The sequence below is a fragment of the Crinia signifera genome, chromosome 9 (assembly GCF_055691185.1).
Source record: "Crinia signifera chromosome 9, ASM5569118v1, whole genome shotgun sequence".
Lineage (NCBI taxonomy): Eukaryota > Metazoa > Chordata > Amphibia > Anura > Myobatrachidae > Crinia > Crinia signifera.
This window is the reverse complement of record NC_139225.1, coordinates 88,084,767-88,102,909: the sequence shown is the minus strand read 5'-3', so window position 1 is coordinate 88,102,909 and position 18,143 is coordinate 88,084,767. Positions and strand designations below refer to the sequence as shown.

The window sequence follows — 18,143 nt, the reverse complement described above, 5'->3', positions numbered from 1 at the left end:
TGATGGAAACATAAAGTAGACATATGGTCTATGTTAGTTATTAACTATTTTGAGTGGTAAGATTATTTGTCTCACAAGCAGAAAATTTAACATTTTGCAAATCGCTAAATTTTCCATTTTTTCACGACATTTTGGTATTTTTCACAAAAAAACACAGACTGTATCGACCCAAATTTACCACTAATTTGAAGTACAATGTGTCACGAAAAAACAATCTCAAAATCACTGGGATAAGTAAAAGCAAAAAAAAGTTATCCCCACTTAAGTGAGACATGTCAGATTTGAAAAAAATGGCTCTGTCAGGAACGCAAAAACTAGCTCTGTCAGGAAGGGGTTAAGGTATTTACACAATTTACACACTGTGTTTGTTGTTCATTTTCACTTGTCTTGAGAAAGGGTCTGCGCCCCGAAACGTCGCCTTACCACAAAAAATTTCAAGCATACGCAAGTATACCTGGCCAATAAAGATGATTCTGATTCTGATTCTGATTATGTCACATTAAATCCAGTTTTGGTTTCACCCATCCATCGTCTTTGAGTGCCGCCAATCCCGGGTTTATATATACAACCCCTTCTTTTCTGATATATATGTATATATATATATATATCAGAAAAGAAGTGGTTGTGACCTTCCCTGTTCTGTGTAGGTAGCTGCACTTCTAGGTACCTCGCTGTTAATAGAGGTACAGAGTAGAGATAATTCAGCACATATCCTTCCTCTGAAAATGTGTTATTATCTGTATACTAGCTCGCAGAAGGTCAACTCTGTAAAAACATCAGTTGGAAAGTGGTTTATACATGTTCTGTGAATATGGTATGTACACTGAGTCATTTGTTATGATCATTTATGTCAGATTATTGTGACACACTACCATTTTATATGAATTTCAAAATATGATCATCGTCTAGCTTTGTATATAGTAGTTCCATAATTTATATATCCCTCAATTCCTGTAGATGCTCTGACTGTACAATGGGATACTGGTCACATTAACCCTTTGGTTTTACCCACCTTGGGTCCTTATTGTTCGGAATACTAGTGATATACTGGTATGTACTCTTCTGGATATTAGACACAGGTGGATGGGAAAAGGGGTTTCCTCAATCATCCTCCTCCACCCCCCTCCCCCATCCCTCACTATCCTCTTCAGATTTCCCTCCCTATTTATCTTGTCTAACTCATAGCATAAACGAGCTGTTTGAATATATATCTGACTGACCATTAGGAGTTTTCGTACGGCATTGTTTCACCATTTAGATACCCCATTACCCCTGAAGACGTCCCATATGGGACGAAACGCGTAGGGTGATTTCAGGAAAACATTGGCTCTAAGCGGTATCAAGCACTGGACCATCTCATGTGAAAACCTTGTATGAAATATTATTGTTTTTTTAGTGTTATATGGAATAAATTTTATACTTTCTTACTGATGTGTAGTTACTCCTGGTGAAACTTTTATCAGCGCACTTCTATACCCCCTCTTTCTCATATATATATATATATATATATATATATATATATATATATATATATATGTGAAGAAACAGGAGACAGGCGCACAATGAGCGATAAAATTCAGTTCACTTTTATAAAATATAGCAGCTCACGTACATATAGGTTTACAGGTAACAGCTTGCCAGCATATCATAGCAAAGAGTGGGTGGTCATCTCTCACAAAAACACCGTAGCCGCAGAGCTCCCAGCATCCCGTCGGTCAGATTTCCCGGCTCCACCAATGCGTCACAGCAGAAACACGCCCAACCGGTTTCGTCGCTTGTTGGACTTCGTCAGGGAGTGTATCTATCACTGCTAGGTCTGCTTCTTAAATACCTAACTGGGTAATTGGCAATGCTTAACAGATTGTTATAATCACATTCAATTAAGACATGTTTGTCTAGCAGCAGTTATCCATTTATATCTACACAAGCTAAGACCAATTGTATAGTTTTACATATTAAATAAAATACAGTCACACAGAAAAAAATATATATAATCACAAAGACTAAGCATATATAAAAATACAAATACATCTAGTTATATGTTATACAGACATTTGAAAGCAAGAGCTAATGTTATAAATATTTTAATAATATAAATGACATACAAAAAATACTAAATAATAAAAGTCCTATCTTTTTTATGTTAAGTATACTAGGACTGTCATTCTAAGAAAAGAGAAATAAAATGCAAAACACATGGATATAAATTTTTTACATATAAAAAACAAAGTTCACTACAAGACGTGTGTCGAGGAAGAGAGAGAAAAAGACGGGAGAGATAAAATATGTTATTAGAAAGATAATAATAATTAAATCAATTATAGCACGAAAATATGTACAATTGATTTGAGTGTTGTTTTCCTCCCACTGCCCACGATATAGTGGGAGGAAAATAACACTGAAATCAATTGTACATATAAGGAAAACATTAAATGTTTCAAAAGATACATTGATGATATCCTTATTATATGGCACGGCGGTGTTTGTTTGTTCGAGAAATTTATGTCTGAGCTAAATATTAATACATACAATCTCAAATTTACTAGTAACATCAATAGTGAAAATCGAGTTTCTTGATCTAGTTTTGGATACCAGCAATTGGTCAGACACACATAAAATAGAAACTCACACACATATCAAAACTGTGGACAGCAACAGTTACATATAAAAGCTATCATTTGGATAAATGGTTAAACAACATACCCTATTCACAGTTTGTCAGGATTAGACTGAAAGTGACTCCAAATTTGAAGAACAAGCAGACATCTATGGCCAAAGATTTTTTGATAAAAATTACCCACCAGAGATTGTCAACAAATGCAAGGCGAGAGCCCGTACCACTGAAAGAAAAGATCTTTTACAATATAAACCAAAAAAACCTTTTGAAGGCTGCATTCCATTCATTACTAAATACAGCACTGATAATCATAAGATCCGCAACATTATATCCAAACATTGGGATGTTTTATTACTTGACCCCATCTTAGGAGCTGCGCTACCCCCCAAACCCCAAATTATTTTAAAAAAAGCCAATAGCCTACGATCGAGACTTGCACCCAGTAACCTTAAAGTTGAAAAGATCCCTAGTATGATTAAACCCATTGTAGGGTTTTTCCCCTGTGGTCGATGCAAAATGTGTCGACATGTCAGTAGAGACAGACATAAAACTTGGGATATACATGGCAAATGTTCATGGGATATAAAAAGTAGGATGACTTGTCTCTCAACACATGTTATATATATGCTAGAATGTCAATGTAAAAAGCGCTATATAGGTAAGACAAAAAGACCTTTAAAATTTGCATATTGGAGCATGCAAGAAATATTAAGAACATAAACCAAATGCACAGCATGTCTCGGCACTTTGCTTCTTGTTGCAACTCAGATATAAACTGCTTATCGATTAAAGCTTTAGAGCAAGTTACGCTTAACGAAAGAGGAGGAGATATCCTCAACAAACTAAGCCAGAGAGAGACATTCTGGATATATATGCTGCAGACATTGGCACCGGGTGGTATAAACGAGAGCTATGATATCACCCCCTTTTTGCGATAACTACACCTGTGAACGGCTGAAACACTGGGCATTGCGGCGATGTTGAGCGGTGCTCCGTCGCATTGGCCCCATAGTGTGGAAGCCGCCGTAGATGTAGCCGCAATTGTGGTATACATGTCTCTCGTTCTGCCCCCCCCCCCCCCAATTATTCTTTTTGGCGCACTGTGTGAATATACATGATATATGCATGTTTTTCTTAATATCATATATATACTTTTCATTCTTTTATATATTACCTATTGGCATATGATGTTTTGAGTTGTATATATGTCTATTATAGATAGAGATAAAACTGCATCCACCAAAATTGGCTTCTCCTAGTAAAAAACATATATATATATATATATTTTCGTGCTATAATTGATTTCATTATTATTATCTTTCTAATAACATATTTAATCTCTCCCGTCTTTTTCTCTCTCTTCCTCGACACAGAGTAGTGAACTTTGTTTTTTATATGTAAAAAATTTATATCCATGTGTTTTGCATTTTATTTCTCTTTTCTTAGAATGACAGTCCTAGTATACTTAACATAAAAAAGATAGGACTTTGTGATTTTTATCCAGTATTTTTTGTATGTCATTTATATTATTAAATTAAAATATTTATAACATTAGCTCTTGCTTTCTAATGTCTGTATAACATATAACTAGATGTATTTGTATTTTTATATATGCTCAGTCTTTGTGATTATATATTTTTTTCTGTGTGACTGTATTTTATTTGATATGTAAAACTATACAATTGGTCTTAGCTTGTGTAGATATAAATGGATAACTGCTGCTAGACAAACATGTCTTAATTGAATGTTATTATACAAATCTGTTAAGCATTGCCAGTTACCAAGTTAGGTATTTAAGAAGCAGACCTAGCAGTGATAGATACACCCCCTGACGAAGTCCAACAAGCGACGAAACCGGTTGGGCGTGTTTCTGCTGTGACGCATTGGTGGAGCCGGGAAATCTGACCGACGGGACGCTGGTAGCCCTGTGGCTACGGTGTTTTTGTGAGAGATGACCACCTGCTCTTTGCTATGATATGCTGGCAAGCTGTTACCTGTAAACCTATATGTATGTGAGCTGCTATATTTTATAAAAGTGAACTGAATTTTATCGCTCATTGTGCGCCTGTCTCCTGTTTCTTCACATGTACCTTGGGACCGTGGAATCGGTCACTTCGGAGGAGAGCTGCACCGTACTTGATTTAAAAGAAGTGCTATATTAAGGACTAGCGCAGCCTGTTTGTTTTCCTATATATATATATATATATATATATATATATATATATATATATATATATATATATAGCAGGCGATGCTACCGCACCCAACGGACTTAGCATCAGTTTAGAATAAGACTCACAGTCGTCTCTTAACCAGCTGGTTAAGAGACGACTGTGAGTCTTATTCTAAACTGATAAACTGATGCTAAGTCCGTTGGGTGCGGTATCATCGCCTGATATAGTTATTATATATTACCAGCACCACAGCAGCTGTCTATGAAGAAAGTGTGTCTGCTCATCGTCTCCTATATATATATATATATATATATATATATATATATATATATATATATGTGTGTGTGTGAAAAGATTTGGAGAAAAAGCGCAAACAAATTTTACTAAAAGTGCAGGCTCACATACATCATAGAGAACAGCAAACAGCTTGCCACAGTAATATCTAACACGGTGCACCAACAACTTGAATAGCCGGGACCAGCGTTTTCGCCGCTGCCACAGCGTTGTCAGTTTAGGCCACGCCCAATGCGTTTCGTCATCTGGGGACTTCGTCAGGGGGTGTGGCTATCCAAAGTACCGGTGTAATATTTATAGTAGACCGCACAGCTGATATTGATGTGCTGGCACGCTGCTTTAATCATGCTCCAAGCTCTCACTGATACCTATCAACATCGTTAACAGCAGTTATAAACAATTTATAAAGACACAAAGAAAGTAAATATATGTGCCTCTCACACACATAAGTAAAATACAATCAATACATAAAAATACAATACAATACAATTAATATACAACAATTCAAAATACTTTTTCTCTTTTTTGTATGAATAATGATAGCATGTTTCTTATGATGCGGAGTTGCTACAATGAGCATAATGTGTACTTTTTTATGCTTCGCTACATACATATTTTTAAAAATAAATCATTAAATATTTTACAATATTTTTTACATATCTGCATATTATGCAGATTTATATTTTGTATGTATATGCATTTTTTGTATTTTTGTATTTTGAATTGTTGTATATTAATTGTATTGTTTTGTATTTTTATGTATTGATTGTATTTTACTTATGTGTGTGAGCGGCACATATATTTACTTTCTTTGTGTCTATAAATTGTTTATAACTGCTGCTAGGCAATTCGCCTTAACGATGTTGATAGGTATCAGTGAGAGCTTGGAGCATGATTAAAGCAGCGTGCCAGCACATCAATATCAGGTGTGCGGTCTACTATAAATATTACACCGGTACTTTGGATGGCCACACACCCTGACGAAGTCCCCAGATGACGAAACGCGTTAGTCGTGGCCTAAACTGACAACGCTGTGCTTTTGGAGTTCCTGACCACGGAGGCCCCGGCGGCGGCGAAAAGGCTGGTCCCGGCTATTCAAGTCGTTGGTGCACCGTGTTGGATATTACTGTGGCAAGCTGTTTGCTGTTATGTATGATGTATGTGAGCCTGCACTTTTAGTAAAATTTGTTTTACACTTTGCTCATATTTGCGCTTTTTCTCCAATTCTTTTCACATGCGATTGGGACATTTAAAGCTAAGGACTGGCTTTGTTTGGAGAGAGCTGCACTACATCCTGACTAAAGGACGCACTTGTATTCTCTGAAGCTTGTGGCTGTGCGCAGTCTGGATCTACATTATATATATATACAAAGAACAAAGATTTGGCACTCACGATAGTTTATACAGGTTGAGTATCCCGTATCCAAAATGCTCGAGACCAGGAGATTTTTGGATAACGGATTATTCCGTATTTCGGAATATTTTAATATTTCAATGATGTATTTTGTAGTATCTTGCATGTTTGCTGTATAAACACATAAAATACACACAAATATACTTTATTACCACATAAAATACACACAAATATATTTTATTTGTTCAAAAAACAAGGTTTCAAAACATGAAACAAAATTTGTGTACTATCTCAGATATTGAATTTGAATGCCAAGCAATCATTTTCTTGCACATATATAGTGCCAGTTACATATCATGTCACCAGTAGTGCTGTTACAAATGTCCCCAGGGAGTTTTTAACAAAAAAAATATTTTTTTTTCACTTTCTAGAATGTATGGTTTTCGGAATAATTCGGATAACGGATACTCGGATACGGGATACTCAACCTGTAGTAGATGTGTCCCGGGTGCCATCCAGAAGATAGTGACAATATAGGAGAAAATGGCATCACTCCAGGGGACTTTTTAGAAGATTTAATCAAACATGTATCAGGGTTCACAAGTAGTCAATGTTTCAATGTAACTTGTACATTTTTGTCAAGACAGTGAACTGCCCTGAAATAAGAAAAACAGACAACCCGCTTAAGCTGCGGGGCAGCTATAAATACTTACAGGTCCACGCTGATCAGTCGGGTGGCCGGGTGTGCGCGCTGCCCTCCTCCGGAACAGAGCTGGACAGGAGCACTGACGCGCTTCCTGGAGACCCGGTTGCTAGGGACGCATCGGGTCAGGGAAGCCGTCCCCGGCCACCAGACCAAACACTGCTGTGTTGCTGTATGTGGGAAACACAATGTGACATATGAAAGTAATGACAGGTGACGGGAATAAGTACAACAAACTGACAAGGTGCAACATATTCCCAGAGGATTCCGTATAAAAAATACACCGACCATTGGTCGCTTTAATCCAGACATTTGTGTTATGTGGATCGGGATCCTTAATAAATGCAGCAACGACCTGATGCTGCTTGTCATTCAAGAATCTGCTAAAGAGCTACAAACTACCAAGGATAAGATCGCAACCATGGAAGCTGCACATGATGACCCCAAATTAATCACTGAAAATCCGGATTGGTATTGGAATCTCCAACTCAAAATCGACAACTATCGGAAGGAACTACTTAAGTTCAAAGCCAACAAATTTAAAATCGTAGCTCGCGACTACGAGGAAAATAAAGTTTACCGATGGCTGATGGGCAGTGACTCCAGAGCACAGTATTCCGGCAGACCCAAAACTACCGCCGTCGCCGTGAAATAGGGCGCGCGAATTGGGCACGTCCAATTCCGATAGTGATTTTAGAGTTGGAGGCTCAGAAGACCCAGGGGCCGGAGCGGGCCCTTTAGAGGCGGCCACCACAAAACCGCCAAAGCGGGGAAGAGGAAGAGGACGCCAGCCAGTCGGGGGCGTCAAAACCAGAGGGCTGCGAAACTCAAGGCTCTCGAACAAACGTAATCTACAACCTCTCCACCCAAATTCTGACCCCTGCTGAAACAGGGGTGTTGAACAAGGGGCTCTCCTTTATCCCCACCAATCCTCATTCTGATCTTCAGTGGGAAGTAGATCGCCATCGATTTGATAGATCACTCAGGTTACGAGAATATTTCCAGCAGACAAGCGACATGACCGAAATGGTTCTGCCGACAGTAAGAGCATAGGGGTGTTATACGGTATAACACCCCTATGCTCTTACTGCCGGCAGAACCATTTCTGAAATTTTTATCTGGTGTATTATCCAGGGAAGTGAAGGTTTGAACCAGTTGCCACAAAAGATCAATTGAGTGGGAATAATCCCCCCCCCTGATTACCCTACCGTTTACTTTAATAACAGCTCACGTTTCCATCATCATGGTTGAAAGAATTACCTTTATCGAATTCTAAATAAAGCTCATTGGCTAAAGCATACAAACAATTAAACAAGAGGAAGGGAACCCTCAGAACATCATACACATATTATTACCTGAAAATCCATTCCCATTAAATACATATTGGGAGCGTAAGAAACATCTTTGGAAGCCATACCCCTGATGAAGTCCTATGTGACGAAACGCGTCGTTTAAAAAAAAAAAAGAATTATATATTTTATTGGAGTCTCCAACTTATTCTGAAGAACGGACAACAACTTTTCCTTGAAATCCTGATAATTGTGTCAGCTGAATGGACTAACTGTACAAATTGGCTAGTTGGTACTTGTTAGAAGCGCACTCAGATAACCCCCATTTGTTTATATATATATATATATATATATATATATATATAAAGCTCTCATAATAGTAAAAGCTGGACAACAATATAAGCCTGTTCACAAGTACATATTAATCAATCACTGCAGGTAAAGGGTACAGTGGGGTATATTCAATGCCAAGGGCGAGCTGTGACAACTGACCCCCCTGCATACGCCGACTCCCCCTTGACCCGTTTTTGGATCAAGGGACGAATCGGCGTATGCAGCCGCAGAAGCAGCAAGACTCGTGGCTAAATGCAGCGGGCTCCCTGCATTAGCCATGAGCCTTTCTGTTTTGGGGAATCCTCACTGTCCTGTGACAGCAAGGATTTGCCTGGAACATAGAATAGGGTGAGCAGCCTGGCGAGGGGGTTTTCTGTGATCCCTGCCATTTAACCCCCTCGCCGGCCCATTGAATATGGGCCAGTATGTAACATGAAATAACACATAAAAAACAGCACATCACTAGAATAAACATAAAGTTGTATAGAAAAGAAAAAACTCTCAAAAGCTCAAATACTGCGTTGGAGAAAGTGCACTAAATAAATAAAACGTACTTACTGTAGCAGTGATATGGGGCCTACACACAGGGAGATTTTGCTGAGCGATCTGAGTCATGTTAGAATGCTCAGCGATGTGTCATCGATGTTTGCTGAGCGATCTGTCAGGGCCAGTGTGCTATCACTATGGCCCCTACACACGGAGCAATGTGGGGCATTTTCTAAGCGATTTAGTCAAATGAAATCAGATCACTTAGAAAAACCCCTGAAATCGCCCCCGTGTTTAGACCCCTTTATAACACACCAACATAGGCTCACAAATACCTATTGAATGATAGACCTTCACTAGGTCCAAATGGTGCTACAGTATTCAGGTGGTTCATCCAAAAACACTCCCTTTGCAGCAGTGGTTTGATGCGATCACCAGCTCTTACAAAATAAATCAGGTAATAATATGCCCCCACAGTAGTGCCTCAGTTGAAGAAGGGGTTATTCAGAAATGATCGCATGTCTGCTAATTTGTAGAGCCCTGCTACCAGGTAGTCACCGCCCAGCCAGAGTGAAATCCTGCACTGTGCAAGGCTTCGAAAAGCCAGTGAAAATTTCTAATTTGTAATGCGTAGCCCAGGACCTGCTAAGCCTGATGAAACAAAAGGCCAGACAAGGAGGGATTTTTGATGCCTGCTCCTATCCCCCCCCCCCCCCCGGTGTGGATCCCAGACTCTGCCAACATCAGTAGCGGGGGGCATTGGCAAGTGTGTATGGGGCTTAAGACACACTGCTTTGTCTTGTATGTAATATGTCAGATTGTTACAATTACTTGTATGCTCTGTTGTATTTAGGCATTTAGGAGTCAATGGTATCTTACTTCTCCTACTGTATATGAATACATACTGGGTATCTATGTCATACAATTTGATTGGCACAGATGCGATTGAAGATTGTCTTGCTGACACACACAAACACACACACATTGCATTTGGATTGTGTGCAATCAGCCATATATCAAATTTGGACATTTTCATTCTGCTGGCAATATAAAATGTGTGAATCTTATGAATAATGAGGGTAGGCAGCAGTCAATTTACCGTTGACATTTTAGATATTGGCATTTTGGCAATTGAACATGTCGGCATAATAAATGTCGGTATATTGACCTTGTCGGTATTTTGACCATCCGTTGAAAAATCATACTGCACTCCGCAGATTACACTGAATTACACTGTGCTGGGACAATGATATACTGTAGATCTATCACAGAATTTAGAAATTAGATTTTGTATTTATACTGGTTTGTCTGAACAATGTTTTTTTTGGTGATTTTTACTCGATTTGTATAAAGAAGTTTATTTATTTTGTGAAATAGTGCCCGCCAAAACAAGAGTTTCTTTGTCTCCCTTCTCTTTTTTTTTTTTTTTTTTTTTTACCTTTTCTCTCTTTTAATAGTGACTTTACTGCAAAAAATCATTATAAATTTCCTGAACAAATGTTATCTTTGTACCAGCGGCATATTTTCCTTACCCTTATTCCGAAAACAGTCTTTTCCCACCCTCCCTCCCGTTCTCCCACCCAGTGCGTGCCTGGAATTCAGACTTTACTTCTAAGGCTGAAAATAGTGATTAAAAACACTTACACCCCCCCCTCCCCCTATCCCCGAGGTTCTTTGGTTCAACAATAAAAAATATACACACAGAAAAAAAAAATTACACAAGACCACACAAATATTACAAAAAAAAAAAATATATAGTAATCCTTTTCAAAGCCAGAGTGACTTCTCACTTCTCAACCACTGGCACTTGAAAGGCTGAAATATTTAAAACAATTTAAAAATAGAATAAAACTTTTATTGAGGTAATGATCTAGGTTTCCAAGTCTGGCCTATCAGATGTTAAAAAATATATATTTTTAAATGTATCTGAGTAGGCCTCACTACAGATTCAAACAGCTTTTATTATAAATTCAGTGTCTTATCTGTGATGGAGAAGATGGTATATGAGGTATGTAAATAAAAGCACCAGTTGCTCAGAATGTTTCACACAAAACGCACATTTTCTTCACAGACTAGCATTAAATAAGACAATAGCCATTATTTGTGTGATCCTTGAAAACATCATATACAGTAGGTTGCAAACATAGCCCTATATTAAGGAATTTTCAGTCACTTCATAGTTAATAGAGGTTAAAGATTTCCCCTGACTGGGCTCAGTAAAATTTACCTGTTGAGCAACTGGTGCTTCAAGTATTTTTAAACAGGAAAACAAAAAAGAACAAAAACATTTTTTAAAGTCAAAATCTGTATATTCCAGAATCCAGGAAAAAAATAGATCTCTCCAAATAACTAAATAAAATCTGCTGGTGTCTCACTATTTTACATTCCTAGAATTAGCAGCAGAAAAAGGAAATTGTTGTACCTGATCTGGAATAGCTAAAATGATGGAGCAATCGATCTCAAGACGAAAAAGGAAAATATTCCTGTCAAGTGTTGAGCAACAGATACTAAAAGGTAACTCACTACATATGGGATTTTCATATGAAAACAGGGACAAGCAATGACTAATATATGGTTAGTGTAGACAACAGACCCAACAACTGGGAGGCCTTCATGTAATATCTTTGGGTTAAATCCATCACCAATAAACTTGAATGTAACATACACCCTTTCAAGTTAGCTTTGAATGGATAAAGGTAGAAATAATCTGGAAAGGGACATAAAAATGTATGGAAGGTGAAAGAAAATTGAACTCTCAAACAACTATTCCATTCTATGTGCTGTGCCTCCATAACTACTGTGAAGAGTATCTGCACTCATTTCCTGAGCAATCTATAGAGGTATGCAGGAAAGCCAACGCAGACACCTTACCATGGTATGCAGTAATGGGAGTAGCCAGATATCACAGACGTCTGGTGGCACATCTTAGAATTTAATGCCTCACTCAACATAGACAGAATTTGCATTAGAGCTGCCATTTATAAATACATTTCCAAAGAAATCCGCATGGGAAGGTTTAATGCATGAGGAATCCCTTACCATGACCAATTTGAAAATATACTTTCCATGCCCCTTTAACAAACCTTTCCAAATCATTCCATGCCCCTTCACCCTTTCAATGTTTAACTTTTTTTTTTAAATCCATTAGTAGGTTAATAAAACACAAAAATAAATCAAGTAAAATGTTCACAACGATGATTGAAGATGCAAGGTACCTCGTCAGGCACCAGGATTGTCATAAAAGATGAAGTCTGTGAGGATGTGCCATCAGAAAGCCACCACAGTGCATTCTGGGACCACTTAGGCCTTTTTACACATGCAGTGTATAGATGCGGCTTGATCAACATAATACTCACTTCAATCTAAAACCGCCAGTGGATCATACACATATTCAGACCCATATTTTGGAAATCTAGCAAATATATCTTTCACATTAAAAATAAAAACTAAAAAAAAAACAAAACATTTTTTAAGCCTTTTTTTTTTTTAACATCTCTCGGTAAATTAATTTATCTACATTGTTTAAATTCTTGCATTGTATATTATTGATATTGGTTAAAACAGCATAGATCTGCACTTTATTAATCTAAAAATGTTAAATAAAAAAAGACGTTTATAAATAGAACTGGTATAGGATTCCTGAGTGTGGGACCATTAAGACACTAGGGTAAATGTAAATGAATCTCCTCTTGGGAAATAATGTTCCAAATCTTTTAAACCAGTTAAAGCAGATCATGAAATGGTTTTCTACATGTCACGCATGTTTGAGTATAGTTTGACCGTTTCAAAAACTTCATATTTAGGGAGAACGATAGAGTTGCATTCAACAACCAGTCGAGTAGGCAGAGATTTCTTAGGTACGATAACAGTAAAATTTTGACCTGGCCACATTAGAATCTTCATTAATTCTCTGTTCCCCCTCAAAAAACAAACATGCCCTGTATGTCATCATGGCCAATAATTCCATCTCTCTCTCTCAGGGGGTTTGTTATACACATTTAAAGGCACAGCCTCATCTAGCAAGGTGGCTCAGAGCAGATCTCTGCTAAATAATAACCTTTCAAGGATTTAGTGCCAGTCTCAATCGTAGTTTCCCCAAAGATTAGAACTAGGAGAAACATTGACTATGACAGCAATCAATGACAAACAGTTGGTAACTGCACAGAACAAAATGCATGTATAGATAAAGTAAGAATTCTTCAAATATAAAAAAGTAACATAAAGAACATGATGTAACTGCAGCTCTATAGTGTCAAACCAACACCACATCACATCAGAAGATAACAGGCATTAAAACGTGCATTCTAAGAGACAGAGGATACTTTAAAAGTTGCTTCAGAATACAAGATAGAACTATGCTAAAACTCCTCATCTTAGATAATTGTCCTACAAAAAGTCATCTGTCTTCAGCAATTTTTTGATAGTGTGACAGTCACTAGGGGAAGGAGAAAGATACCGGAGAATAAATGATACAGGGAACAGGGCTGTGCAATTTTGGGCTTCGCAGAAATGTCTTCATGACCCTTGCACTGCAGTAAAAAGACTGTTCCCATCCTCCTTCCTTGCTCTCCATCTTGAAGGACCCTGGTGAAACTGCAGCTGTGAAATTAGCCGATCAAATTAATTGAACAGGAGGAAGTGAACAGAGAACGAATGCAGGTCTCCTGCATACAAATGCTCCCAAAACACCATAGAGGCTAAAAGCGGATTGCCCAAAGGCAGGTTAACGACTGGAACTTTACCAGACCTTCATCCTGACCATTAGTGAATTTGTGTAATGCCATCAGAGAATATGAGGTAAAATCGGTTTTGAAACCTTTCCTTAAGGTGAGGTAAACGGAGTTGAAGTCTTCCTGCAAGCTGAGGTAGGTACGGTTGTGTAACGCTTTCTTGCGAAAGAGTTAAGTAGTAATATGCTTAAACCCTCCTTTGTGCTCTCTCCCGTGGCAGAGGATGAGTGCTTAGAGGAACCAGCTGGTGGAGGGTTCTGCTCCCGGGGTTCCCCTGGAGGAAGTAGGGCTCTGGGAAGCCTGGGAGGTATTGCTGCTGCCGCTACCCCCACTTTGGCCAGTGTAACCTGCAATTAAAGGAACAGGCTTCTGAGCATATAGAACACCTGTGTACATGGTACCATTAATTTCAATGGACATGTTGATGCTGCCAGTGCCCAGGTTGAGTGAAGCCTCCTGTCGGTCCTGTGCCTTCCCATTTATCTTTAGTTTCATTGGTATCTGCCGTGCCATATTCAGCAAATTGTGTTGGAGAGCTTGCTGCATTAGCCGCTGCTGCTCTTCCCCCAGTGTCCTTGAAGCACGCTTCTCTGGGGGCTCGCCTATCTCTAGCCTTTCCTTCAGCTGCTCCATCGGAGAGGTCCGCACCCCCATAGTAGTCTGTTGTGCATTCAAAAGGCCAGGAACTAGAGACATGCGGTTTGGCATCAAACTTGCGGGACTATCACCTTTCTTAAGCGGAGTTGCCGGTGAAGCACGAGAAGTCGGCTGGACTCCAAGCATAGGCACAGGAAGTTTCTGAGCTCCTAGGAAATTATTGGGCCCTGCTGGAGAGGGTGAATAGTTAAAGGAAGAAGTTCCATAGCTGGGGCGTCTTCCTTCTCGTCTGTTTCCATCAATAGCAGCTTGCAACTCTGCTGGAGAGCTGAGCGATTTCTTCTCACACTCGTACAGATAAAGGTACTTCATATATTGTGTGTGCAAGGTGAAGGCAGCACTGGTAATGGAGGTTGGCAGGTTCAGCCCTTTTGTGATCTCTCTCCAAATTTTCTTATTAATCACTTCTACGAGACCTCCTTTTTCTGTCACAAGTTTGTAGAGCATGTAAAGATCCAACAACTGCTTGGCCATTATAGGGATGCGACTAATTGGGGTGCCTTTTTTCTGCATGAACACAAAAAGATCGTCCAGGAATTCCTTCCGCTTTGGATCACTGTCAAGCTCATACAGCTTTGCAAAATCCCTTGATGCTTCTCGGCTACGTCCATCCATATCTTCACTCCAAGAAGTGTTCTCCGGTTTAATGTGGTCTTCCAAACTTTGCTTGGGATGTTTAGAGGGTGAAGGGTTAAAGTTTTCATCTTTAGGCTCCTCTTTCACAGTTGGGTGTCGCTGACTGGGGTTCCCTTGCAAATTGGGAGGGACTATTCCCTGCTGCTCCCTCTGCACCTGAAGATACTTCTGTGCCAGCATGGATGCTTGGCCTTCCCCATCATCCCCCTCATCTCCAAATGAATCTCCTTCATCACTTTCGTCATCCTCCATTTCTTCTTCATCAGGATCACTAGCACTCCGCGGAGGTGCCATGGGCGGGCGGGCTTTTGCAGATGACATAATAGCAGGACCAGGCATGGATTTCAATCCATGCTGTGATGCCAGCTGTTGGGCATAGAGCCGTTGTGTTTCCCTAATCTGTCTTTCACGTTCCTCCATGCTGCGAGCAGCTTGCTGCTGTTGCTTTTGGAGTTGCTCCATCACAGCTTCCAATTTCATGCCTTGCTTGGTGTGCATCTGAGAACTGCCCGAAAGGGTGGTATTTAATCCACTTTGAATCAAGGAGGGCATCGACTCTCTCCCGCAGCCGGCCTTCTCCACCATCCCGTCAGCCTACAGGCCGCTCGGCACCGCACTCTCCTGTAACCACTTCGCCGCCCGCCCCAGCTTCCCCCTACGTTTCCGTCTCACTACAACCTCCAAGGCTCACACACTAGGCCCCTCCCGATACACAACGAAGCGACTGATGTGACGTCATGGCGCACGCCACGCCTATCGTCAGCACCTGTCTCCCTTCTCTTGTTAAATGCCCGGACACGCCTCCGTTTACCCAGACACTCCCAGAAAACTGCCGAGTGACACCCATAAACGCCAGCATCTGGGCAATCACCTTGCGAGCGCCAGCAATTAAAAAAATACACTGTATTTTATTGCAAGTTGGCCTCGGTTATGCATTCTACGATCCATTCGCATGAGCCTTTGCTTGATAATTACTCAAGCTGCGAATTTGCAGCCGTGTGATCAGGTCTGAATAACCCCCAAAGTCCCCATAGAAAAAAAATGCCCCCACTATAACACAAACAATACAAAAAAAAATGTGCATGTTTTTAGACATTACAATGTATAAGCCTATTGAACATTTATTTTTGTGCCTTTTGGAAAATTTATATAATAAACATTTTTATTTAACAAATTACTAGCGCATCATTTGAGTCATCTGTAGTTTAAATGTTGTCTCATCCGGAGCAGTAGAACGCATTCCAGAGCCCTCTGAAGTGGGTAACTTATTTTTTCGCTAACCCTGTACAATGAAACCTCCTGCAGACAAAGTGAAAAGAGAGAATATATAAATCTGCTACAAATGTTAAAACAGTATAATCTCTGCTGTAAAATACAGTCTAATACTGTAGTCAATGCAGCTTCATTATTGTGATAAATATTAACCATACTAGCTATTAATATATGCAGAATTGCCAACAAATCCTGGCATTCAAGTACATGAAATAAAATAGTATTTTGCATGTTTATTTTATCTATTGTTCCCTCTAAGATTCCCCTATAAAGCATATATGAAACAACACAAAGCTGTAAATTCACATACAGCAACTTCTATTAAGACGTAGAATTGTTTACAATATGTGGGTGCAGGGAACGGGTTTCTATGAAAACAATTCCAGCAAAAGACCTGCCACAGACCAAATACTTTGATTCAGATTACAGACCTCCAATGCAACTCCTAGGGTGAGATTTAATAGGATGAGAGATTCAGAAAGTGAGAGATTTGGTAAGAAATCTCCAGTTTTTTTTTAAACGGCAATCATTTACACTGCAAAACCAGTTTGATTGGTGGGGTGCTGTGTTGTAAAGGGGGTCACAGGTATGTCTTCTGTGTTAACTGGTGCTTTTTGAAAATGTGTTCACTGGATCCAGAGTTATTGTGTGATGCTCATCACCGTCCTGTTGTGGTACTTGTGTCCGTGGAAGTAGTTGTGATAAGCCTGTGAATATGTGACAAATAGTAAGTAGTGGTGTAAAAAAAACATTGCAATATACGCTGTTTAGACATAATTACATGAATGGACTCTCCACTTCCTAAGCATGCTTAAGGTTTACAATATTATAAGCATACAAATTTAGAAAATAATGAGAACCATTGTGTTTAACAGCAGTTTAAACTTAAAACAGTTACGAGTATGATTAATAGCCATTATACTCTAAAATATTACAATAACTCAAGTATTTAGTGGCCCAAATATAGACACATCTAAAAGTCAGTTGTACTAATAATAAACTTGATTAATTTTTGCAATAGTTGGTGTTTTTTTTCTTTTACATTATATAGGAAACATTGTACTTTTTTACAACTCATTACAATGTACATAAATTCATGCAGAATTATTTATGTTTGCACATCATGGTTAATTGGTATTTTTCTTAGATGGCCTCCTCTTCTGTTGTGTAGCTACAGAAAGAAAGGAGTATGCTCTAAGCATGACTCCTATTTCTAACATGTCTGACCATCATTATGAAGTGATTATACTAAGCTTGCAGTAGCACATTGGCCCTTATTCTGGTTCAAGCGGTAACGGCCGCTTGCGGCCGTTCCGCCGATGTTTTCGGTCTGCGCATGTGCAGAGGGCACTCTGCGCATGTGCAGCCGAATTCGCCGTACACGTATTTTGTCCGCCGCAAAGGGGGTGGATAGGGGCGTGAGGGGCTACGAAGCCTCATTTGCATATGCATACGCCCCGCGTTTCATGGGCGTTCCCATGCAAACGCGGGGCGTACGCATGCTAATGAGGCTATGACGCGTGGGTACAGGGTGGGCATCTGACATCGCCGGATGTCAGCTGCCCGCCCCCATACAAGCTTTCACACGGACGATTGTC

General features: G+C 39.4%; 1 pseudogene; it reads right to left on the bottom strand.

The window, feature by feature from the left end:
* Positions 1-12,111: 12,111 nt before the first annotated feature.
* LOC146035731 (AT-rich interactive domain-containing protein 3B pseudogene) lies at positions 12,112-16,007 on the bottom strand (annotated as a pseudogene).
* Positions 16,008-18,143: the final 2,136 nt, after the last annotated feature.